The sequence below is a fragment of the Lissotriton vulgaris genome, chromosome 4_1, assembly GCF_964263255.1.
Source record: "Lissotriton vulgaris chromosome 4_1, aLisVul1.2, whole genome shotgun sequence".
Lineage (NCBI taxonomy): Eukaryota > Metazoa > Chordata > Amphibia > Caudata > Salamandridae > Lissotriton > Lissotriton vulgaris.
This window is the reverse complement of record NC_141691.1, coordinates 660,399,636-660,424,498: the sequence shown is the minus strand read 5'-3', so window position 1 is coordinate 660,424,498 and position 24,863 is coordinate 660,399,636. Positions and strand designations below refer to the sequence as shown.

The following is a 24,863-nucleotide window of genomic DNA, read 5'->3' as shown; positions in this document are numbered from 1 at the left end:
GCACGAAAAACTGAAAATGCTCATGGCATACTGTGAACCGCAGGTAACGCTGGTGGGCCGGCAGGACGGGGATGTGAAACTATGCGTCCTGCAAGTCCAAGGCCACCATCCAGTCTCCAGGGTCGAGGGCAGCCAAGACCTGAGCCAGAGTCAACATTTTGAACTTCTCCTTCCGGAGGAAGCGATTGACGTTCCTGAGGTCAAAGATGGGGAGCAAGCCCCCTTTGTCCTTCGTGGGGACCAGAAAGTAGTGGGAACATCAACCACGTCCTACTTTTGGCCCAGGAACGCGCTCAAAGGCCCCCTTGGCCAAGAGGGCCATGACTTCCTGTTGGAGAAGAGCGAAGAGATCCCCTGACATGCGGTGGAACTGAGGTGGCATGGGGGGGTAGACTTGAAGGGGAGGGAGTAACCCCTCTGGATGATTTGCAGAACCCACCTGTGGGAAGTGACAGAACGCCAGTGAGGGAGGTGATGTTGAATCCTGCCGCCCACTGGCATGGGGTGCACCCGAAAGCTCAGACTAGGAAGGCTTCGAGGCGGATGCTGTGGGAGCAGAGGTGGACTGGACACTGGCCCCCTGATTAGCCACGGCGGCCTCCACTCCCACGGCCGCGCTGAGTTTGGTTCTGCGTAGGCAGGGGCACCCCTCCTGAGGCCTCGAAAGGAACGAAAGGTAGACGTGGCCGGGTGTGTGGTGGAGAGACCCAAGGACTTGGCCATAGCCCGAGAATCCTTGAAACGCTCCAGCGCACTGTCTGCCTTATCGCAAAACAGGATAGTACCATCAAAAGGCAGGTCCTTGAGGGAAGTCTGGACGTCCCCGAAAACCCAGTGGACCGCAGCCAGGCACGGCGACGCAGGGCCACTGTTGTGTAGATCGCTCTCCCTAAAGAATCTGCGGTATTCAGCCCACACCGAATGGCGAACTTTGCAGCATCCTTCGCCTCCGCAACAGCTTGGAAAAGTATAACCCAAACCTCTTCCGGGCACTGGGGAAGTGTCTCACTGGGCTGCTACACTCACGCTTTGTCCCACACAGCGGGAGTGTAGCAGCCCAAGAGGCATGCAGTGTTGACTGACTGCAGCCCCAAGTTGGCAGAGGAAAATAACTTCTTGCCAAACTGCTCCAGATTTTTCGATTCCTTATCCGGCGGGGCGGTAGGGAACGCACTTTGGGAAGTGGAGGCCTGAATGACCAGGCTGTCCGGAGACTGATGATTTGTCAGAAAGACTGGGTCACCCTGGGCCTGACGATAACGCCTAGCCACGCTCTTTATTTACAGGAACCCCTGTGGCTGGCCTAGACCAGGTGCCCATCAAAACATCCGTCAAGGCCTCAATAAACTGGAGCAGAGGTTTCAAAGAACTTGCCGCCGGCTGAAGCACCTCAGTAAGGAGAATGGTCTTGTAAGTGACAGTAGGCAGATCAAGGTCCAGGGTCTCAGCTGCTCTACGGAGCACCACAGTATATGTGGTGCTCTACGGAGCACCACAGTATATGTGGTGCTCTCCTCCATGACAGCGAGAGGAGACATAAATCCAGGCTCGAAGGAGAGGTCAAGGCTAACTCCGCCCACTCCTGTTCAGACTCGCACTCCTGTGCAAGTGGGTCCTCCGGTAAGTGGGTCCTCCGATGCCCCCCAGTCATCCCCTTCCTCTACAGCCCGTGGCACAGGCGGCAGAGGCACAGGGGAAAGCGAATGCTCCAATGGCATCTAGAATAGCGCAGGGCACAGCGCCGGTCGGGGCCGATCCGGCTCCATGTCCCAATTAGGGTCCCAAACTGGACCAAAACTGCCCAGAAATTCGGGCAAGGGCGGAGGTGGGACAAACGGAACCCATGGCGGCGCTGTGAACGGAGCCGCCGGTGGAGGACCATGTGGCGCTGGAACCGGTGGAAAGTAAGGGCCCTCAATAGGGACAGAGGGGCCAAAAGGCGTGCCAGCAGGAGCCCTAGGCCTGAAAAGGCGGTCCATGGTGGCAAGAAACTCTTGCACCTGGGCCGTAATCGCCGACTGACCCAGATAAGGTGGGCAGACCCCTGGTCAGCGAACACGCTTCTTTGACTTTTTCTTGAGACTTCTCTTACCCGATTCCGAGGGTGAAGACTTTGACCCCGAGGAGCGATGATGATGGCTCTGCGGCCAGTCCCTCAAGCGACCCCTGGACCTCGAACGGCGTGGAGACAACTGCCTGGCCTCCAGCAGCTTTCGGGACCACTCCCGCAAAGCCTTCGGAGCCATGGCCAGACAGTCGGAACATGACCGAGAGCTCCAGGCAGTAGAGACATACGCCATAGGGTTAGCTACAGACATCGTACGGCGACAGGCCCCACAGGATTTAAATCCAGGGATCACTATGTGGCACCAGGAGTCAAAGACTCAAAAGAAGTAGAGACAAATGTCTCAAAAAGTGACTAGGGTACGAGCTCTAACCGGATCTGCGCTTGCTGGCGCGGAAAAAGAAAGAACTGATGTCAGCGCGCATGGGTGGCGCCTAAGTAGTCTCTGTGACGTCATCTAGGCGCTTACGACACCAGCGACAGATGCAGAGCCACACGACGCCACCTACTGGCAAGCAGGGGTACTGCTGACGAAAAACTTTCCGGATCCAGTCTGACGCCTGGGGATATTCTGAGGTAGGGAATCTATCACTAACGTGTCTCTTTTTCAGAAACATATGTCACACTAAAGACGTTACACTGATTAAGAAAAAAACTAATAATAAGTGATGGGTGGAATGCTTTAATTAATCTCACCCACCGGTAATCACGCCCAAGTTACTACTTGTGTAACGATATATCTGTAAGAGACATTAGTTAGTGATAGATTCCTTAGCTTAGAATAGCCCCAGGCGTCAGACTGGATCCGGAAAGCTTTGCTAGCAGTACCTCTGCTTATCAGTAGGTGGCGTTGTGTGGCTCCGCGTCAGTCGCTGGCGTCGTTAGCACCTCACTGAGACTACTTAGACGCCACCCATGCGCACTGACGATTGTTCTGTACACGACTTTCCGCGCCAGGAACGCAGAGCCATGCAAGAAACTGACCACTGGTGCCATGAAACTAGGGCACTGAAAGGGATGTCCTTAACCCTAGTAATCAGTTTGCAAAACGGCGAGGATGGGTGGGGCAGTAAGGAATCTATCACTAACTAATGTCTCTTACAGATATATCGTTACACAAGTAGTAACTTGTACATCTGAAAGAGACACGTTCGTGATCGATGCCTTACCCTAGAATAGATACCCCAGCAATACCAACCCCGGTGGTGGGTCTGCAAATAAGATTACACCAGAAAGTCACGGAGAACCGAACGGCCAAAGAAGCAGTCTATTCGGACTTGACTGTCAAGGCAGTAATGCTTGGTAAACGTGTGCAGCGAGGCCCACGTAGCTGCCTGACAAATGTCTTGCAAGGGAACGCCGCGTCCCAAGGCAGTAGTGGCTGCTGTTGCCCTGGTAGAATGGGCATGCAGCCCCACAGGAGGCTCCTTCGCCAACGAGTAACAGGCCTTGATGCAGAGAAAGACCCACCGAGAGATGGTTTGTTTGGGGACGGCCCAACCTTTTTTGGCGCCCACGAAGCCAACAAAAAGCTTGTCATCCACCCGGAACTGTTGTGTTGTGTCAGGTAGGAGAACACACGTTTTGGGTCCAGACAGTGGGGCCTCTCCCTCTTTGGAAGGATACGGAGGTGGAAAGAAGGTGGGCAAAGTGATGGTCTGCCCGATGTGGAAGGGCGTGACAACCTTTGGCAAAAAAGAAGGACGGGTCCTCAGAATCACCTTGTCTGGATGAACAGAAAGGAAAGTAGGTTTAGGAGAAAGAGTCTGGGGCTCACTCACTCTTCTGGCAGAGGTGATAACAACAAGGAAAGCAGCCTTTAAGGTGAGAAGAAGCAAAGGACAGTTATGAAGGGGCTCGAAGGGAGCGCACATCAGAAACGTCAAGACAAGGTTTAAGTCCCATTGAGGCATGATGAATGGCACGGGAGGGCACGTGTGCGTAATGCCTTTCAGAAAATGGTTAACAACCGGGGATTTAAAAAGAAGGCTGATCTGGATGCTGTAGAAAGGTGGAGATGGCCGAAAGATAACCTTCTATAGTGCCCAGAGAAGAGCTCTGCTAGGCCAAAGAGAGAAGGAACAAAAGGACCTCAGAAAGGGGATCCACAGCCTTAGCTGTGCACCATGCCACAAACTTGTTCCACCTGCAGGCGTATACCGTTTTTGTGGAGGGACGCCGGGCTGCCAGAATGACATCACAGATTTCGGGAGGAAAATCAAAAGCTGTCAACTGTCGCCGCTCAATCTCCACGCATGGAGGTGGAGGCTGGACAGGTTCGAGTGGAGGACCATCCCCTGCTGCTGAGACAGAAGATCCTACCGAAGAGGCAGTCGGATCTGGGGATCGATCGCCATGCTGATTAGCTCGGGATACCAGTATCTTCGTGTCCAATCCGGAGCCACAAGAATGACTTGGGCCCGGTCCCGCCGAATCTGCTTCAGCACTCTGGGCAGAAGTGGTATAGGCGGAAAGGCGTACAACAGACCGCAGCTTCACTCACGTCAAAAAGCGTCGCCGAGCGAGTGCCGCCTTGGAAATTCCAACGCGCAGAACTGATGACATTGCGCTTTCTCTTCGGTGGCAAATAGATCTAACCAAGGCTCTCCCAACTGCAGAAAGAGACCTTGCGCCATGTCCAAGAGCAGCCGCCATACATGATCCATCATGCACCGGCAGCTGAGTACATCCGCCCTGGCATTCAGAGAACCTGTCAGGTGTTGAACCACCAAGGTAATGCCTTGATGTTGTAGCCATGTCCAGAGGCACAGAGCCTCCTGCATAGGGTCCACGACCCCACCACGCCCTGTTTGTTGCAGTACCACATGGCGGTGGTGTTGTCCTTGAACACCTGCACTACACTTCCCCGGACAGAGGGAAGGAATGCTTTCAGTGCAAGTTGGATCGCTCTAAGCTCCAGAAGGTTGATATGGAGCCAGGACTCCGTCGGAGACCAGAGGCCTCGGATCTCCGCCTCTCCCAAGTGGCCTCCCCATCCCAGGAGGGACGCATCCATCACCACTGTGTGCTCCGGTAGGGGAAGGGAGAGAGATCAGGCATTGACTTAATCGCGATTCGTGAGCCACCACTGCAAGTGTCGTGAAGTGCCCTCCAAGTACTGGATGTGATCCGACAGGTTGCGCTGATGCTGTGCCCACTGGAACTTCAGGTCCCACTGCAGAGCCTGCATGTGCCACCTGGCATGTTGTACTAGCAGGATGCAGGAGGCCATCAGGCCCAAGAGCCAGAGGGTCATCCCGACAAACCCGGGATAGAGGCTGAAAGATCAGAATCCTAGCCTGAATATCCCGGACTCAATGCTCGGGGGATAAACCCAAAACTGCGTCTAATTCAGAAGCTCCGATGAAGGGGAGCTTCTGAGAGAGACTCGGGTACGACTTCGGCACATTGATGAAGAACCCCAGCAAGTTCAGGAGGTCGGTCTTAGTCTGAAGGTGGGTGACGACAGCCTGGGCCGAGCCCGCCTACAACAACCAGTCGTCGAGGTAGGGGAAAAGTGACACCCCTGATCTGCGCAGGTGAGCTATGACCACCTCCATCACTTCCGTGAACACCAGAGGGGAGCTGGTAAGGCCGAAGGGGAGCACGGCAAACTGAAAATGCTCCTGGCCTACCGTGAACGGCAGGTAACGCCGGTGGGCCGGCAGGACGGGAATGTGAAAATATGCGTCCTGCAAGTCCAACGCTACCATCCAGTCTCCAGGGTTGAGGGCAGTCAAGACCTGAGCCAGGGTCAACATCTTGAACTTCTCCTTCCGGAGGAAGCGATTGACTTCCCTGAGGTCCAACGTGGGACGCAAGCCCCCTTTGTCATTCTTGGGGACCAGAAAGTAGTGGGAATAACAACCACCTCCTACGTCCGGCCCAGAAACGCGCTTGATGGCCCCCTTGGCCAAGAGGGCCATAACTTCCTGCTGGAGAAGCGTGAAGTGATCCCCTGAATCGAGGGGGCATGGCTGGGGAGTAGGGGGGGGGGGGAGGGTAGACTCGAAGGGAAGGGAGTAACCCCTCCTGACGAGTTGCAGCACCCACTTGTCGTAAGTGACAGAGTGCCAATGGAGAAGGTGATGACGAATCCTGCCAGCCACTGGCGTGGTGTGCAATCTGAGGCTCAGACTAGGAAGGTTTCGAGGTTGACGTGGTGGGGGCGGAGGTGGTCTGACCCTCACGCCGGTCCCTGGAACGACCTCGGCAGCCCCCCTCGCCAACGGGTGCGCTGAGTCTGGTTCTGCCCAGGCTTTTGGCTAAATGAACGTGCTGGGGCGCCTCTGCCATGGCCACGAAAGGAATGAAAAGTCGACGTGGCCGGGCGCGTGGTGGAAAGGTCCAAGGACTTGGCTATAGCCTGAGAGTCCTTAAAAAGCTCCAACGCAGTGTTGGCCTTATCACCAAACGGGCGAGTGCAGTCAAATGCCATGTCCATGAGCGAGCTGTGGACGTCTAGGGAGAACCCAGTGGACCTCAACCAGGGGTGGCGACGTAGCACCACAGTTGTGGAGATTGGCCTACCTAGAGAGTCCGCAGTGTCCAATCCACAATGAATGGCAAACCTAGGCGCATCCTTACCCTCAGCCACAGCCTGAGACAGCACAGTCTGGACCTCCTCCGGACAAGGAGGCAACACCTCAGCAACGGTATCCCACACCACATGGGAATAGCGGCCCAATAGGCATGCAGTGTTTACTGACTGCAGCCCCAAGCTGGTCGAAGAGAACAACCTCTTGCCAAACTGTTCCAACTTTTCAGAGTCCTTATCCGGCGGAGCAGTGGGAAAGGCACTCTGGGAAGTCAGAGCTTGAATGACTAGACTCTCAGGTGTTGGATGGGTGGTCAGAAAGGCAGGGTCACCAGGCGCTGGACGATGACGCCTGGCAATGTTCTTATCCACAGGAGCCCCTGTGGCTGGCCGCGACCAAGTGCCCAACAAGACTTCAGTGAGGGCATCATTAAAGGGTAGCAGATGCTCCAATGAAGTGGACGCCAACTGGAGCACCTCAGTGAGGAGATTAGTCTTAAGGGTCACTGTGGGGAGATCGAGGTTAAGGACCTCGGCTGCCGGACGGAGCACCAGCGTATACGAGGTTCCTTCCTACACAGTGGGCGGGGGAGAGGCAAACTCCGGATCAGAGGACATGTCAAGGCGCCGGCCTTCTCCAAGTAGTTGTCCCAGTCCTGCTCTGAATCACACTGACGAGCAAGAGGGTCCTGAATCCCTCCCAATCGTCCTCTACGGCCGCCGCAGTTGGCACAGGCCACGGCGTTGGGGCAGGGATCGGGAAGTAAAGAAAAGGCACCGGGAACGGCGCAGAGCCTGCGCCAAGACCCAATTTGGATCCCAGGTGGGGACAAAACCGTCCGGGAACCGGGGCAGAGGCGGAACCAGCGGTATCCACTGTGGCAGCGCCGGCAGAGCAGAGGGCGGCACCGGAGCCGGCAGCATGGGACCTCTTGGTGCCGGGGCCAGCGGCGCACGATCCAGCGGCGCCGGGGCTGGAGCCACAGGTGGAGCCAGGGCTGGGTCCGCCGGAGGAGTCGACGCACCAGCAGGATTCGGACATGGAACCACGGGCCCGAAGGCTCACCAGCAGGAGCCAGAGGCCTAAACAGGCAGTCCATGGCAGCAAGGAATTCTTGCATTTGTGCGGGAGTCGCCAACGGACCCGGGTAAGGCGGGTAGGCAGCAGGACTCCCAAGCTACAAAGGAGCTGCAGGGTCGGAGCCCCTGTCCCCCTCGTCCGCATCCGAGGACCGACGGGAGGTCGTTGGAAAGCGAATATGCTTCTTCGACTTCTTTTTGTGTCGTCCGAAATCAGAGGGTGAAGCTTTGGATCCCAAGGCGCTCCAGGCCGTAGAGACCGACGTTGTGAGGGTCCACCACCGACATATTGCAACGGCAGGTCCCAAAGGACTTAAAATCAGGCATCCCTACTTGCACCAGAGAAAACCAACACGAGACAATAAGTCTGAAGGGTGACTAAAGTACGTGCTCTAACCAGACCTGCGCTTAGTGGTGCGGAAAAAGAAAGAACTGCCGTCAGCGCGCATGGTTGGCACCCAAGTAGTCACCGAGACGTCATCTCGCCTACTGAGGCGAAGAGGTACTTCTAGCAAAACTTTCCGGATCCAGTCTGATGCCTGGGGATACTTTAAGGTAAGGAATCTATCACGATCGTGTCTCTTTCAGATTTGTGCTCTATTCCATTCTTTTTCCCCCATATGCCACCTATGATAGTAACTAGGGCTAATTTGTACAGGGCGGATCCGAGCTGGATAGGCAATAGTGGGAATGGATAGTGTCAGCAAGTAGTTACCAGAAACTAAGATTAATTCACACATTCCACACATAATTTTTTTTGTTTTCTTCCATTACAAGCATATCGCAGCACAAAGACCCACCCAAACAATTTACAGCTTATAGGATTCCTTGCCTCCAAATCACATAACTATGACAAACCGATTATAAGGTCAAATGGCAAGCAAAATACGGACAACTCTGCAATGCAAATGTAGATTTTTTTTTTTTAAAGAAATGACGATCATATTTTAAGGCCCCACTGTGCATTTTACCATACGAAGCACACAAAATACCAGTGAATTCCCAGCCCTTTCAGGGAAATATGTTGTCACCTTTGAAGGGACGTAGATCAATGTGAATTGTTTATGCCACAAGGCAATTTCATTCAAAGATGTACATAATTTCGATTTTGAATTCTATGTCGGGACTAGAATATGCTACCTTATATCTTTCACCAGCAGCCAAAACACATGGGCCAATTACTGATTGATTTAGTTAATTTGTGTCCTTCTGCTGTCAATCCACTGCTCGCACAATGATTCAGGGACTATTTTATCTATTTGTTTCTTCTCTGCCAACCACCACCTGTTGTCAGTGTTGCTTCTTCCACTCCCACTCCCCCTGTGGTCTGTGTGTTACGTCTTGCACTACGACCTACCCAGCCCCTGTTGTCCGTGTTGCTTCAACCCCGCCACCTGCACCTTACCGTTGTCTCTTCTACCCACCATAAGAAAAAAAAAGCGACAGGACAAGGCCAGCGATTAACTTGTCATGGCACTTTGTTTTTTACATCCCTGTTCCCTTCAGTTGTCCATTCCCCACCAACCCTCCCGTTGTCCAACCTGCCCATCCCCCCCACGCTAGAAAGAATAAGCATTTGCAAAGCAATAGGTCTTGCAATTACGCAAGTTTGAGCTATTGGCATTGTAAATGATTATGCCTTTTATTTTTGTTTTGGTTTTTAAAACATAAGCGACAGCCAGGCCCTTTCCGAAATGTGTCCGTTCTAATGTGCGGACCTACAAACCCTGATGGTCCGCCCTTTACACATCATGTACCTTTCACACATGGTGACCCTGGGGCCTGTAATAGTTATTGCATTCCTTTCCAATGCCCATTATTCCACTTATGGTGACCCACGGAGCCCCTGTGGCTGGCTGCGACCAAGTGCCCAACAAGACTTCAGTGAGGGCATCAATAAAGGGTAGCAGAGGCTCCGGTGAATTGGATTCCGACTGGGGCACCTCAGTGAGGAGATTAGTCTTAAGGGTCACAGTGGGGAGATCGAGGTTAAGGACCTTGGCTGCCAGACGGAGCACCACCGTATACGAGGCTCCTTCCTCCATAGTGGGCGAGGGAGAGGTAAACCCCGGATGAGAGAAGACGTCAATGCCGCTGACATCCTCAAAGTCGTCGACCCAGTCCTGCTCCGAATCACACCGACAGCAAGAGGGTCCTTGGACCGCTCCCAATCGTCCTCTACCGCTGCCGTTGGCAGAGGCCCCGGCGGCGGGGCAGGGATCGGGGTGGGAAGAAAAGGCGCCAGGAATTGTTGCGTGTTTATCTAGGTTCCTGATCGATACGGTGACCTTATGCCCCTATTCGGCTATAAATCCATTTATTCCCTATATTGGCATAACCGTTCAAGTGCGATTTTCTGAAAAGTCATCTCTGGCCTCACACGAACAGAGCCACATTCCAGCATGACTCTCTGCCACTTCCTTTGTGACCAATTAGTGCAATGACAGAGCAGCAGTCACTATCTGATATTCCTAGATAACACTCCGAGTTCTTCAACAAGATAAAAACTTAGCAAACCTGGAAATCCCCGCTTGCTATGTTTTGATTAGTAATGGAACTCTAATGAGCAACTGATAACTATCACTTCCTAGTGACATCTTTAATTGACGTCTTATGTCCAGCAAACTTGCGTCAAACCCGGCACCTGTCAGGTATAAATATTACCAACGTTGCCTTAAGCAATGCGAGCCTGTTGCCCGGTTAGGAGCTGTTGTGAGCTGCGAGCTACTGATGCTGGCTGCCTGCATGACCCTGTGTTGGTAAATCTAGCACTCTGTCGCTGCAGCCTGCTATCCTGTGGTGGTGAAGCTGCTGATTACCATTATCGCCGCTACAGCGCGAACTATGGTGCAGTACGCTTAAGGAGCTGAACAGCCGTCCCTCTGCGAAGACATCCAGCAGATTCCAGCTGCCCGCGGACGCTGTCACCCCTCCTTCCTCGACGCGCTGAAGAGAAGCCGCTGCCTTTCTCGTGCAGAGAAATCCAGTCCCGGCGCTTCCGGTTTACCCTCGCGGGTGACTGGGATATCGAGAGAGACCCCTGAAGGAGATACCAATCCTCCATCATTCTATTCAGAGGTATGGTGTTGACTAAACCCTTAGACGAGAATTCTTGAAACAAACCTTGGCAAAACCAACTTAACTTAAAGCTACTTAACTTACTCCCCTTTCACGTGTTAGGCTTAGGTCAGGCACACTGGGGTAGGCATAGTTAGAAGCACCAGTTGAGTATGTTAGCCTGATGTATATATGACTGTATATATGTTTTATTACTTTTAAACCATTGTATGGCTAAGAAACCATATCAATGCTTTTACAGTTCTATTTCGCAATACTTATCTTACTGTACGTACTTTTTATAATAACAATTATTGCAATTGTGGCAATACATTTCTCTTGTACGAGAAGAAAGACTGTTCAATAAATGTTAACCCTTTATTGATACACGCCCGTCTCTCTATTCTCTACATCTCGTGAAAGTAAACTGCACTAGACTGACTGAGTGAAATACATGTCTATTGTTTCACACGACCCTAGAGATTGACTTTTGATCTTTGGAGCAAAGTTGTCATGTTGCACGGTTGTTGGAAAACTGAATCCCTTCTTGTCTGTGCCAAGGAAGCTGATCACTTCCTATGCAGAGAAGAAAGTTTCCAGTGACCTCTGAGCTAGTTGGTAACACAACCCAATTAAGTTTAGCATAGTCAGTGGAGGCCTGGAATATAAGCAGTTCCACGTCGATACTACTGTTTATGTTATTCCAATGCGCAGGGCCTAGTGGGAAACTAGGAACTACACTACATGGCGCCCAACGTTTGGTAAGGCGATAAACTAACGCAAGACAGTTAGAGTAACTCAGTCGTGCATATTTCACACAGACCCCTTTCTCCCGTAAATACTCCAATAGACGTCTGGAGTGGGTGAAAGGTTAAAATCCGCCCGACCTTAGTAGGAAGAGATTCCTATGCAAAGCTCTGGTTTATTCAACGTTGAAGGATACAGTGTTCCAAAATATTGTGCACCTAATCTTTGTCTCCTTGGAGACCTACTTTGCAAAACCTGCATTTATACAATGTCAGTAGAAAATAACGGAACCACTGGGGGCGCAGCAGATGCGACTCAGCAAGGTCCCGAATACACAGACCCGGATGCTATTATCATCCCGGTCCACTTAAGAAAATCTATAACTTCAAAACTTATAGTAAACGGACTGACACCTCAGGGTGGTACAGTAATTTTCGTGATAGAGGCTCACGAGTATCGGCAGACAGAGGTATTCTATTCATGGATAAACTTTCCAGCGGTAAACGCTATAACAAAAGAGTTTCACTATTACAAAATAGAGGAACCTCCGGGAGAGTACGCTCCTTTCGAGGAGATTGAAATCCCACTTAAATTTCAAGAGCACCTGCTCTGGTTTAATGGCGCCCTAAAACACAATGATCACATAACCAGGCTCGGTCCACTAGGTAGACCAGGAGCCACGTGGCCGGTTCTAGCCAGCTACACACCACATCCTGACATTGCAAAAATGTCTAGAGAAGAGCTGTTAGTACAGCTAAATACATTAATAAAAATACATAGGCAATCAGTCCAATATGTAATGCGGACTGCAACAGTCCAGCCAGCTGTTAATACACCACAGCTGACCCCTCATCAGGGGAACACAAATAAAATTACACCACAGAACATACAGTCATGTCTTGGTAAAACACCCGTAAAACGGGAACAAATTCCTTTCTGGTTAGCACAGAAAATCACTCAAATAGAGGCAGTATTTCCTGATACTACCCCTATAGAGAAACACAGAATCTTGACCATCTGCCTTCCTATGGGAATCGCACCACACGTGGAGGACTGTGACACTTGGGGTACAGTCTTTGCTTCCATTTACACAAAAACACACGGTGTTCCGTCTATGGCGGTAATACCAGAAGTGCTAAAACAGATTCAAAATGAATTCGGTCCAGAGCCCGCTTTAAATCTAGGTATGAAATTACTGAAAGACTTCAAGCAGGTCACGGCTATATTATTAGCCAACATTAGAGGAGAAGCAGCATCTGTGGCGATCCGCCAGAAGTTGAGGGAAACAGATATAAAAGATCCTGTTGAGCTTGCAAAAATCATAGAAAAATGCTATGAAGAATTAGGTAGAGACAGCTTGGGTGGGAAACCAGTAAAGCCCCAACTGCTCGAAAATCCTGAAAAATTATTTATTAAAAATAATTCAAACACTCCTAAAAAGAGCTGGGATGGAAATAAACAATCCACTCCCAAGGAAAAAGTTTTCCAGTCCAGAGGAAGGTCTCCTCGACGGAGGGAAAGAACTCCGACTCGAGAACGCCAGTCTCCCCAGAGGGAGCCCTCTGAGAAAAGATATAACCTTAGAAATAGGGATAATCTGAAAAAACCTGATAGATATCAAAGTATTGATACACGTCCCTCTCGATCTTTTCCACAGAATTCGGAAAGAAGAGGACGGTCAGACCCAGGAGAGCACACCAAGTCCAAAGACAAGGAACCTGCTCAAAATAAGAAATCTCAATTTCAGACAAAGAAGGTAGCCAGTATTAGAGTAATTAACCATGCCGAGAATACTGAGGACACAGTTGAAAAACGGGGAGTGGGCATTGACAATGTTGGACAGTGCAGCAGAAATAAGTATAGCGCGCAAGATCTTGATGAGTCATCTGGAGACAGTGGACACGAATGAATACATTCAGGTTGAAACTGCCGACGCCAGACTTAGCGAGCCCCATAAAATATACGAAATAACATTGCGTATAGAGGGTGATAAGACTAGGAAAATTAAGGGTCTATTTTGGGATAAGCTCTCAAAAGGCTATGATATTCTGTTAGCTGAAAAAGATTGGCCCCCGGAGTTTGTCAGGGAGTGCCCTCGTGGTGAAGAAGTGATTATGCCTGCCTTCTCGAATCACATTCCGATTCACAGAAAATACACATATGCAAGGAAATGGGCAGTAGCCCAGGCACCTGCATTGTATAAAAATCATGTAGGATGGGATGAGGATTCTCCGCCTCACAAAATCCAATTAAAAAGTGAAGCAACTGCCCAACGGCAGTATCCCATAAAGAAAGAAGCTAAAAAACAAGTCAGGGAGATCTTAGATCAACTTGAGTACCAGGGGGTGATTGAAACATGCACCTCTCAAATGAACAATCCTTTGTCTCCTGTCTCCAAGCCAGACAATTCATATTGTCTAGTTTTGGACTACAGACATCTTAATACATGTTGCAAAACTTTTGCAGTACAAAACTTGCATAGTGCAGCCCTAATGAATAACATAGTTAGGAAAAAATATAAAACGACATTAGACATTTCTAATGGTTTCTTTTGTCAAAACATTGCACCAGAAAGCAGATATTTGACCGCTTTCTCCGCATTTGGGTCGCAGAAAAAATTCTGTCGACTCCCACAGGGGTTTAAGAACAGCCCAGGACTATTCTCAGCTAGGGTAACAGAGTTACTACAAATCTATGATGATGAAGCATTGTCTTACGTAGATGATATTTATCTCACAGACGACGACTTGGATACTCACTTGAAAAGAGTGAACACCATTATACTTGGGTTCGCAGCAGAGGGTTACAAATTCAACTTTAAAAAGTCCCGAATTGCCCATCTGACAGTACTATTTTTAGGGTACGAATTATCAAGTGAAGGGAAAAGCCTAGCGGACAACTTCTTAGAGAAGTGCGCTGTACTCCAAGCTCCAAAAACGCTGAAGAATTTAATATCCATTCTAGGTTTTCTGAATTTCGGAAGAACTTACATACTAAATTACGCAGAGAGGGTTAAACCTCTCTACGAACTAATAAAACCTGATTTAAAACAAATCAATTGGACTCAAAAACACACAGAAACTTTGAGATCACTGCAAACAGACATGTTAGCAAAAACAAAATTAGATACACGTGACAACACGATCGATCTTGTAATCCGAGTCATCCCAGGAAGATGCGGATTCACATACCTAACCTCTAATGAGGGAGAAAAGGTACCAATTTCAATTAAATCTCACTTGTACACACAAGCAGAAAAAACATTCAGTCCCACAGAAAGAACTGTGAAAGCTGTGCAAATCGCATTAGCAAATGAAAGAGAACTAGCACACGGCAAACGGATTAATATCCTTACAGCGGAATCCGCCTTCGAGGCGCTATTCAGCCCAGTAAACCTGCCTACAGTGTCACTGGATCCGATATGGATACAGTGCATAGATTCTCTAGGAGCGGAAGACGTGAAATACTATTTCGCCCCGCAATTCGAAGAACTGAATGATTTAGAATATGAAGAAGAATATCCTCTGCCAATTGAAATTCTGCCTCTCCCACAATACGCCTGTATAATATATACAGATAGCTTTGTACAGCATTTCAACGTAGAGAGAAAATCCTACGATGCAGCATGTGCGATCATTAAAGGCTGTGCGGTAAATTCAGACCGAAAGTAACAAAAACTGAATCTGTAAGAAACTGTTCGGTTCAAAGAACTGAAATCAGATCTTTAAAGATGGCGCTCGAAAATGCAGAACGTGAATTCCCGACACTTATAGTGTGCGATTCTCATTTTTGCGTCAACTCTTACAACAATAAACTGCAGAGTTGGATCGAAAATGACTACAAAGATGACACAGGTGCCACAATAAAGCATAAATTGCTCTGGAAACAGGTAGCTCTTTTACACAAAGAACTACAAAAGACTCACATGATTCACGCACAGAGGCTTCAACGTAATGGCGTTCACGTTGCAGGGAATTCATTGGCTAATACAGCCATAGCGGAAGTAACTAAACCGGCTTCCGTAGCCACAAAAAAGCGTACAGATAAGTACATAGACGGGGAAACCATGCTGGCAGTAAAAACGACCGTAAAAGGCGACTGTGCAGCACTACCCGTAAACTATCCACTCAATTATGCATACATAATCGATGCAAACTCCGTTCCTTTTGCTCGAATCCCTGGAGTGGGGGACAGAGTAATTCCAAACATGAACAGGAGAATATTTTTAATAGCAGACGCACACATGGGTTTGGGTCTAAGGCACAGAGAGATCAAGGAATCACTGACTGAATTACAATCAGTATTCTGGTGGCCGGGAATGAGTGTAGAACACCAAATATATGCAAACAACTGTGAAAACTGTAATAGGGATCGCAGTAGCGAACCTTGCTACCGGCTACCAGTCAGAAAGAGCGTAACGCTGCCTACACCCCGTCCTGCGTCCTATTAACAGTTAAGACGAAAAGCACTTAAAATAATGAGGCCTCCAGCGCTCGGCTGACGCTAGAACGGTTATAAAAGATTTGCGAGTCAATATCGGCACATACGCAATTACCACGTTCCATTCTGACCAGGGTCCTGCTTTCAGCTCTCAAGCCTATAAGGAGGCCATGGCCAGCATGGGAATTGGGTTGCGGTATTCTTGTCCGTCATACCCCGCAAGGGAATAGTGTGGTAGAAAGAAAAAAACGTGACATAAAGCAATCTATAACAGCGAAGGTATTAGGTTCAGGCGCTGGGTGGGTCAAACATTTAATAAGTGTCCAGACTAGTCTTAACAACATGCCAAGAAATTCTCTAAAAGGTTTCAGCCCATACGAACTATTGTTCGGAATTAGAATGAGAGTTCAGGACCTCGATAGTCAGATGTCAGTGGTACAAGAAAAAACAACAGACTTTGACATCAAAGATCGTTTGGCTGTTTTACAGGAACTGAATGAAACAAGAAATTCCTTAAGCAACATAAAGTTAAAGCCACAGCCAAGTACCACTGACGAGGCACCACCCGCAACAGCTCCAGCAAGGCCTGTCTGGATTCCAAAGATTGGGGATCTAGTCAGAGAAAAGATAGCGGTTAAGAAGGAATTTGGGCCTTCTTACAGAAAAGCAGTACCTGTCTTGGCAGTCACCTGAACAAGATCAGTTGTGCTACCGCCCCTTGCTGGTAAAAAGGAGAACAGAGTTGTGTCTATCGATCTGGTAAAACCACAAGCATGTGGCCTATAATCAACAGTAGGCCCAGTGGACTCCCAAGAAACAACAGAATACCCAAACTTGCAACAATCCAAGAGGTTCAAACTGAAAGACTAATCACATTCGATCAGCCTGCAGTGCACAATGAAGGACTATGCAATAATGCCATGGAACTCGTGCCTCTTGAAACACAGATTGAAACAGTTCGTCAAGAAACAACACCAGTCTACAATGATGTGGCATCAGAAAGTGCTACCGAGAGACAGATTGAAAGAACAATCCCATCAATTGACAGAACTGCCTCTGGTTATTTCATCAACTTCGACAACTTCTCTGAAGATTTAAATGACCCCGAAGTGATGCCAGAAACAAAAAAGTCTTTTAAAGAAAAAGCAACGGAACTCTTTCAACAACTGAAGGAAATCTACCTCATTTCCCCTTGGCTAGAGTTCTGGTTCGGTCTAGGTGTATTTTTCCTCCTGCTTTGGCTCATCATGGTACTGTGTTTGGGAAAATTAATTGAAGGAAAATATATTACAATGGACACAGCAAGTCAGAACATCAACCAAGTCCTGAAACCACACAGATCTTCCCACGTGAAGAAAAGAGAACTGTCAACAGTAAATGTCACAGCAATTCCAATACCTGGTGGGGTAGTATGGGAGAAAACAGACTGAGATATATGGTCCGGTCGAAATCCTGAAGTATCCACATCAACTAAAGGTTTCCTTAAGTGACTTTGTGACACCTAGTACATTCTCTGATGATTGGGACTTTAACAGTATTAATGACATGATGTCTGATTTAGTAATGTCAGCTAGATTCACAGATCATGATTTACAAGGTTCATCTAGTTATGAGCAGTTATTCTGTTACACCCACTATGGGGATCATTACTTGCATAAATCTGCACAGCCTAGAAATGTTTTTATGTATAATCAATGGGAACATTGTTCTACACCACCTAAAAGCAGTTCTAAAGCATTTTTTGAGAAATTCAAATACTTCTCAGGGTTTAACACCAGTGATGCAGAAACGTTTTATTACAAACTGTTAGATAAAACAGGAATGAAAACAATGCTGACAAATTCTAAATTGATATATTCAGAAGCATTTTATGACAAAATGATGACATTTGGTTTTGATTATTGGAAAAATAATATTGAAACGAAAACAATTTGGGGTACAAAAGATTGGCAGGTGCAAGGCATTGAAGCACTATTTAGAACCTGCATGATACCAGAACAAATGTTATTTTTAAATGACAGTACACCAAACATCTTGTCTTGGCCTAGCTAAAATCAGAGACCTTAAAACACCGTCTATACCGAAGCCAATACCTGAGAATACAACCACAGATATTGAGTTAGACGTGTCACACATTTTACATTTCAACAAAACACATCCTGATTGGAAAAAGTGGTTAATCTGGCCTACATACACAAATAGTTGTCAGGATAGATTCCTGAATAAAACACAGGGGTTGAAAATGACCAGATTAGACCCTAGATATTCCCAGAGACAACATCCAGGGATTATAACAACATACAGTGTAGGGAAACTCTGCCTAGAATGGCTAACTACATCCACACTGGCTGAAATTAAGCAACACTTGTCTTTGCTAAAAGATGGTGCTGATTTGCGCGACTTCATTCTTGGACCACGCAAACAGCGTCAAAAGCGTTTCATAGCGACCAGTATCTATGCTGCTTACAACGAGGCTTGGAAAGTAAAGCAAATTGAAACTGCTGAAAAAATACGAGAAATTGATCGTATTAATTTGGAGAAATCACTTTCTGTGGTAGACAATGGGTTAATGACTCTGTCTTCCAGAATATATTCGTTGGACAATATTGTATCCTCTGCCTTTGATGTGATAGACAGAGATTTGCTAATGTTACAACATGGCCAGTCTCAATTACGCTCTATTATAGAACTAGGCTGGACGCTGCAAAATCTTCGTTCAGGCTATGTGCCTTGGCGTTTAATCAACAAGACGTCATTATTTTCCAGTTTTAACCTTACTGATAAACAGATCAGTTTGGCACAGAAAGGAGCAGACTATACAATCCTGAGCATCGAAAAACTCGAGAGATTATCATTGACAATGTCAGAGAGTCCTGTCATTGAATGGATAATACACGGAATTATCACAATTCCGATAACAACTTTCCGATTTAAAAAGTGCCTTGAGTACATACCTGCTGGCCAGTATGAACAATTGGGTAAAGGATATGTAAAATCCGAATGGAAATTACCATACACTCATTCTTGCTATAGTGACAGTGACAAAAATGTATTTCTTAGTGGTGAAAATTGTAAGCATTCACTAAGCGGTATACTTTTGTGTCAGGGTATTAATTTACACGGAGCATGTGATGGAAATTCAAACAACCTTTCATGCCACCAGCTAGTCACACCTGCAACTCAGATAGAGCCCTTCTTTATGCAACTCGCGAACGGGAGTTACATTCTTAGAACGGATCACAGATGTTGTGGCCTGACGCCAGGGAAAAGTTATCTAGTACAAGTTACGTCCATGGTCAAATGTTGTATGCAAGCATTGTTCCCGAGCGGGCCTCCAGACATAGTGACTCCCCTCTGGCCTCGTCTGAATCTCTATTCTATACAAATTGATACATTAAGCAAAATGAAATCTGTACTTTTACAGACAACAGTGCCTATAACGTCATCTAAAGAGACGTATGATCTTCTAGTCGCAAGGACGGCTACTGAGGTTCATGACCTTTTATCAACAAATTGCCCCGTGCATTTCGTAGAAATGTTCAGCCAACTCCTTAACATGTCTAGTGCTACAAGCATCCCAGGCATATTTAAGACAGTCTTTACGGGACTGCTAACACCCTTCCAGGCAATTTTGGGAATCTTTCCTAATTTTGTGCACTCCATTTTTGGCGGCATACCATTATTTTTGGGACTCGTTGCAGGGATTCTATTTTTGACCCTCCTGCTACGTTATGGCAAGCCTCGGCTCAGACATAGCTCCCATGGGAATGGAAGAGACAATCCTAGCAATGCGCTACCGGGACAGGATAACTAACGTCCTCGGATTGGCCAGGCTGAGAGATCTAAACATGACCTGGTTCCTTTCATTCAGACCGATATGGCAAAATTGCATTTTACCTGTGCTACGGTGTATGCTTTGCGGCGATGAATGTGTGTTGGACATCTGTCTTTCACTTCCATCAGCAGTACCAATGGACGTCGATACTTTGCTCAGTCCAATAACGGCTCACGCATTGTGTTGTCCCCAGCGGCTACCAATCCTGATGACGGCATTCGTGGAGACTCCTGTACTACAGCCAAGTGGTAACAGTGGAGCGAGTGACAAAAGCAACATCATCCAGGTACAACGTTCTGTGAGCATTGCTGGTCCTGCCTTCGATGACAGCAATCATTCTCACACCTGCCAAGTTACAGCGCTATCTAATTTGGTTGAACTATCACCTGAATTTGTAGACCAATTCTTTGAGAGCCTGTCTGATACGATGTTCTCACCCACAGAGAAACAATAACTTTTTGAGAAGCTTTCCGACACACAGCGTTCCCATGAACTCTGAATTCGGCCTTCAGTTTTGATCAACAAAAACTGCCAAGAGCTTTGGAAATCTATTTTCTTTGAATTGGACAATTTTTTCTAATATTGACCTTTTTTGGCACGAACAATTCTTTGCTTAACGTAAAAACTATTCTTAGAGAACAGAAGCTTCACACTTCTATTTCTAAATACATCTAGAGACATAACAACGTTACACCGGCCTCTAGCACACATGTTATTACAATGCATTTTTATGTCATGATTTATCTCGCCTTTCTTCTGTCAGAGATACTTCATGTGTAATTCCTTTTGCATAATCGTTCATTGATTTCAAATGCAATAATTTTTTGAATGATTACTATGCTTTAAAAAACGTACAGTACCTAAATTCCATGTATTACAAGTACGCCTATTTCGAATGCATTTATGTATTTTGGGGTGGGCAATGTTACACATGCATCTAATTGCTTAGTTTTAGTAATTTTGATGGACATTAACCCGTGGAGTGGGTGTTGCGTGTTTATCTAGGTTCCTGATCGATACGGTGACCTTATGCCCCTATTCGGCTATAAATCCATTTATTCCCTATATTGGCATAACCGTTCAAGTGCGATTTTCTGAAAAGTCATCTCTGGCCTCACACGAACAGAGCCACATTCCAGCATGACTCTCTGCCACTTCCTTTGTGACCAATTAGTGCAATGACAGAGCAGCAGTCACTATCTGATATTCCTAGATAACACTCCGAGTTCTTCAACAAGATAAAAACTTAGCAAACCTGGAAATCCCCGCTTGCTATGTTTTGATTAGTAATGGAACTCTAATGAGCAACTGATAACTATCACTTCCTAGTGACATCTTTAATTGACGTCTTATGTCCAGCAAACTTGCGTCAAACCCGGCACCTGTCAGGTATAAATATTACCAACGTTGCCTTAAGCAATGCGAGCCACTGATGCTGGCTGCCTGCATGACCCTGTGTTGGTAAATCTAGCACTCTGTCGCTGCAGCCTGCTATCCTGTGGTGGTGAAGCTGCTGATTACCATTATCGCCGCTACAGCGCGAACTATGGTGCAGTACGCTTAAGGAGCTGAACAGCCGTCCCTCTGCGAAGACATCCAGCAGATTCCAGCTGCCCGCGGACGCTGTCACCCCTCCTTCCTCGACGCGCTGAAGAGAAGCCGCTGCCTTTCTCGTGCAGAGAAATCCAGTCCCGGCGCTTCCGGTTTACCCTCGCGGGTGACTGGGATATCGAGAGAGACCCCTGAAGGAGATACCAATCCTCCATCATTCTATTCAGAGGTATGGTGTTGACTAAACCCTTAGACGAGAATTCTTGAAACAAACCTTGGCAAAACCAACTTAACTTAAAGCTACTTAACTTACTCCCCTTTCACGTGTTAGGCTTAGGTCAGGCACACTGGGGTAGGCATAGTTAGAAGCACCAGTTGAGTATGTTAGCCTGATGTATATATGACTGTATATATGTTTTATTACTTTTAAACCATTGTATGGCTAAGAAACCATATCAATGCTTTTACAGTTCTATTTCGCAATACTTATCTTACTGTACGTACTTTTTATAATAACAATTATTGCAATTGTGGCAATACATTTCTCTTGTACGAGAAGAAAGACTGTTCAATAAATGTTAACCCTTTATTGATACACGCCCGTCTCTCTATTCCTCTACATCTCGTGAAAGTAAACTGCACTAGACTGACTGAGTGAAATACATGTCTATTGTTTCACACGACCCTAGAGATTGACTCTTGATCTGAGGAGCAAAGTTGTCATGTTGCACGGTTGTTGGAAAACTGAATCCCTTCTTGTCTGTGCCAAGGAAGCTGATCACTTCCTATGCAGAGAAGAAAGTTTCCAGTGACCTCTGAGCTAGTTGGTAACACAACCCAATTAAGTTTAGCATAGTCAGTGGAGGCCTGGAATATAAGCAGTTCCACGTCGATACTACTGTTTATGTTATTCCAATGCGCAGGGCCTAGTGGGAAACTAGGAACTACACTACAGAATGACGCCGGCCGGGGCCAAACCTGCGCCGTGTCCCAATTTGTATCCGAAGGTGGGGACAAAACCGTCCGGGAACCGGGGCAGAGGCGGAACCAGCGGTATCCACTGCGGCGGCGCTGGTGGAGCCGAGGGCGGCACCGGGGCCAGCAGCATGGGACCTCTTGGCGCCGTGGCCGGAGCCAGCAGCGCACGATCCAGCGGCACTGGGGCCGGAGCCACAGGTGGCGCCAGGGCTGGATCTGCCGGAGGAGTCGACGGACCAGCAGGATTCGGACACGGGACCACGGGGCTCGAAGGCAAACCGGCGGGAACACGAGGCCTAAAGAGGCATTCCATGGCAGCAAGGAATTTATGCATTTGTGCGGGAGTTGCAGACGGACCCGGGTAAGGCGGGTAGGCCGCGCGACTCCCAGGCTACAAAGGAGCTGCAGGGGCTGAGCCCCTGTCTCCCTCGTCCGCATCAGAGGACCGACGGGAAGACGTTGGAGAGCGAACACGCTTCTTCGACTTCTTTTTGTGTCGTCTCTTACCCAAATCCGAGGGTGAAGACTTGGATCCCAAGGATCGGTGATGACGGCTTCGCGAGCGGTCACTGGAACGCCCCCTGGACCTCGAGCGGCGCGGGGACGAGTACCAAACTTCAAGCAACTTCCGGCGCGCTCCCTCAAGTCCTTTGGGGCCATAGCCCTACAGTCCAGACAGACCCGGGAGTCATGGTCGCGTATTGCCCTATGACTCTCCAGCCCCTGTTGTCTGTGTTGCTTCACCCCCGCCACCTGCACCTTCCCGTTGTCGCCTCAACCCACCATAAGAAAAAAAAGCGTCAGGATGAGACCAGAGATGATCTTGTCATAGCACTTTGTTTGTTTTTTACATCCCCGTTCCATTCTGTTGTCCATTCCCCACCTACCCTCCCGTTGTCCGACCTGCCCATCCCCCACACGCTACAAAGAACAAGCATTTGCAAAGCAATAGGTCTTGCAATTACGCAAATTTCAGCTATTGGCATTGTAAATGATAAATCCTTTTATTTTTGTTCTAGTTTTTAAAACATAAGCGACAGCCAGGCCCTTTCCGAAATGTGTCAGTTCTAATGTGCGGACCTACAGACCCTGATGGTCAGCCCTTTACATCATGTACCTTTCACACATGGTTACCCTTTCCAATGCGCATTATTCCACTTATGGTGGCCCATGGATGCCATGTGACCAGTCCTTTCTATCATGTTCGTTCCGTGCCGCACGTGGTGACGCATAGTTTCAGGAAAGATAAGCCATTCCGACATGTACATCAGTGCACTGTATGGAGAGTCATTTGCAACAGACTACACGTGACCAGCCCTTTCTTTCCAACATGCACCATTCAACATGGGGTGACGGACATGCCCCGCAGAGAGGAAGCCCCTCCCAACCCTGCCAAAATGCTCGGTGCAACACACGATGAAAAACAGCACCCCACATCGCCAGCCCTCAGGATGCACCAGTCACACATGGACAGATCGTTCCAAAATGCACCTTTCCACAAATGGCCGTACACAATAACCAGGGCTTTATTTGTGAACAATCTAACACAGGGTATCATAGATTCTTTTAGGAATAGATCGGTAGCGCTGGTAAATGCCAGTGGCACCGAGAGGATGGCGGCTCTACTGGAGGAGATAGAGATGGGGTCTAATGGCAAACAGCTACTGAGATGTGGTGCAGTGACTTGGGGGGGGGGCAGGGGGTTGGTGATGGGGGCAGGAGACCCAATTGTAATTAATTCTTCCCACCACGACCGAGCTGATCCTAGACAAACACTCCCCCTTCTTGTCTCTCAGTAACATTTGCAGGCGTCTTGAGTTTCTCCACCCCCCCCCCCCACCCCCACCCCCCTCCCGCCTGCCGACCCCAAGCAGGTCAGTGAATCCTCCCTTCTCTCCAGGCATCACTTGGTCACTGCTTTTACTGACCATATTAGTCCAGCTGCTACTCCCCCCTCCCCACCTTTGCTTCCTTTGTTTAAGGATTACACACCATGGCTACTGTGGATATGGTTTATCCAGCAAGAGGAGGGTGAGGAATGGATGGGGGGCTGACTGAGCCCATGACACAACCAGGGCCCCTGGAGGTCTTCATTGAGGAGTGACAATGCAGGAGGGGTGGAGAGACGAAAACGGCGGGGAGGACGACAACAGTGGGAGAGATACGAAAACAGAGAGAAAGAAAGACAGGGGATGCACAAGGAAGAGGAAGAGACAGATTGAGAGAGGGAGGGAAATAAAGTTCTAAAACCCAAAAGGAGGCGAAAGATAACTCCGGAATTGAGGAGACAAGCAGGGACAATCATAATCAGTCTCAACTGAATGGCTCTGACAAATCTGTGCCTGCTGCAGCCCGGGTTAGGAGAGCCAGTGTGAGGAGAGGGAGGGGGTGGAGAGAGCAGAGCAATTCCATTGTCTGCTGTGAACTGGGTGCGCTAATTAGAAACAGATGGCCCCTATAAAGATAAGAAATTGCTTCACGGCAACAGATAAGCAGACGATCCAGTCTGGATGGGCGAGACAAAAGGGGGAAAGGGCAGTGGCCAAAAAGCATCCTTTTCAATGAGAAGCTAG

General features: G+C 48.2%; 1 protein-coding gene across 4 annotated transcripts in view; it reads right to left on the bottom strand.

Annotated features, from left to right (window-relative positions):
• SACM1L (SAC1 like phosphatidylinositide phosphatase) overlaps window positions 1–24,863 on the bottom strand; it is a 411,244-nt gene that overhangs the window by 31,662 nt on the left and 354,719 nt on the right. The gene's annotated exons all lie outside the window — the stretch shown is intronic.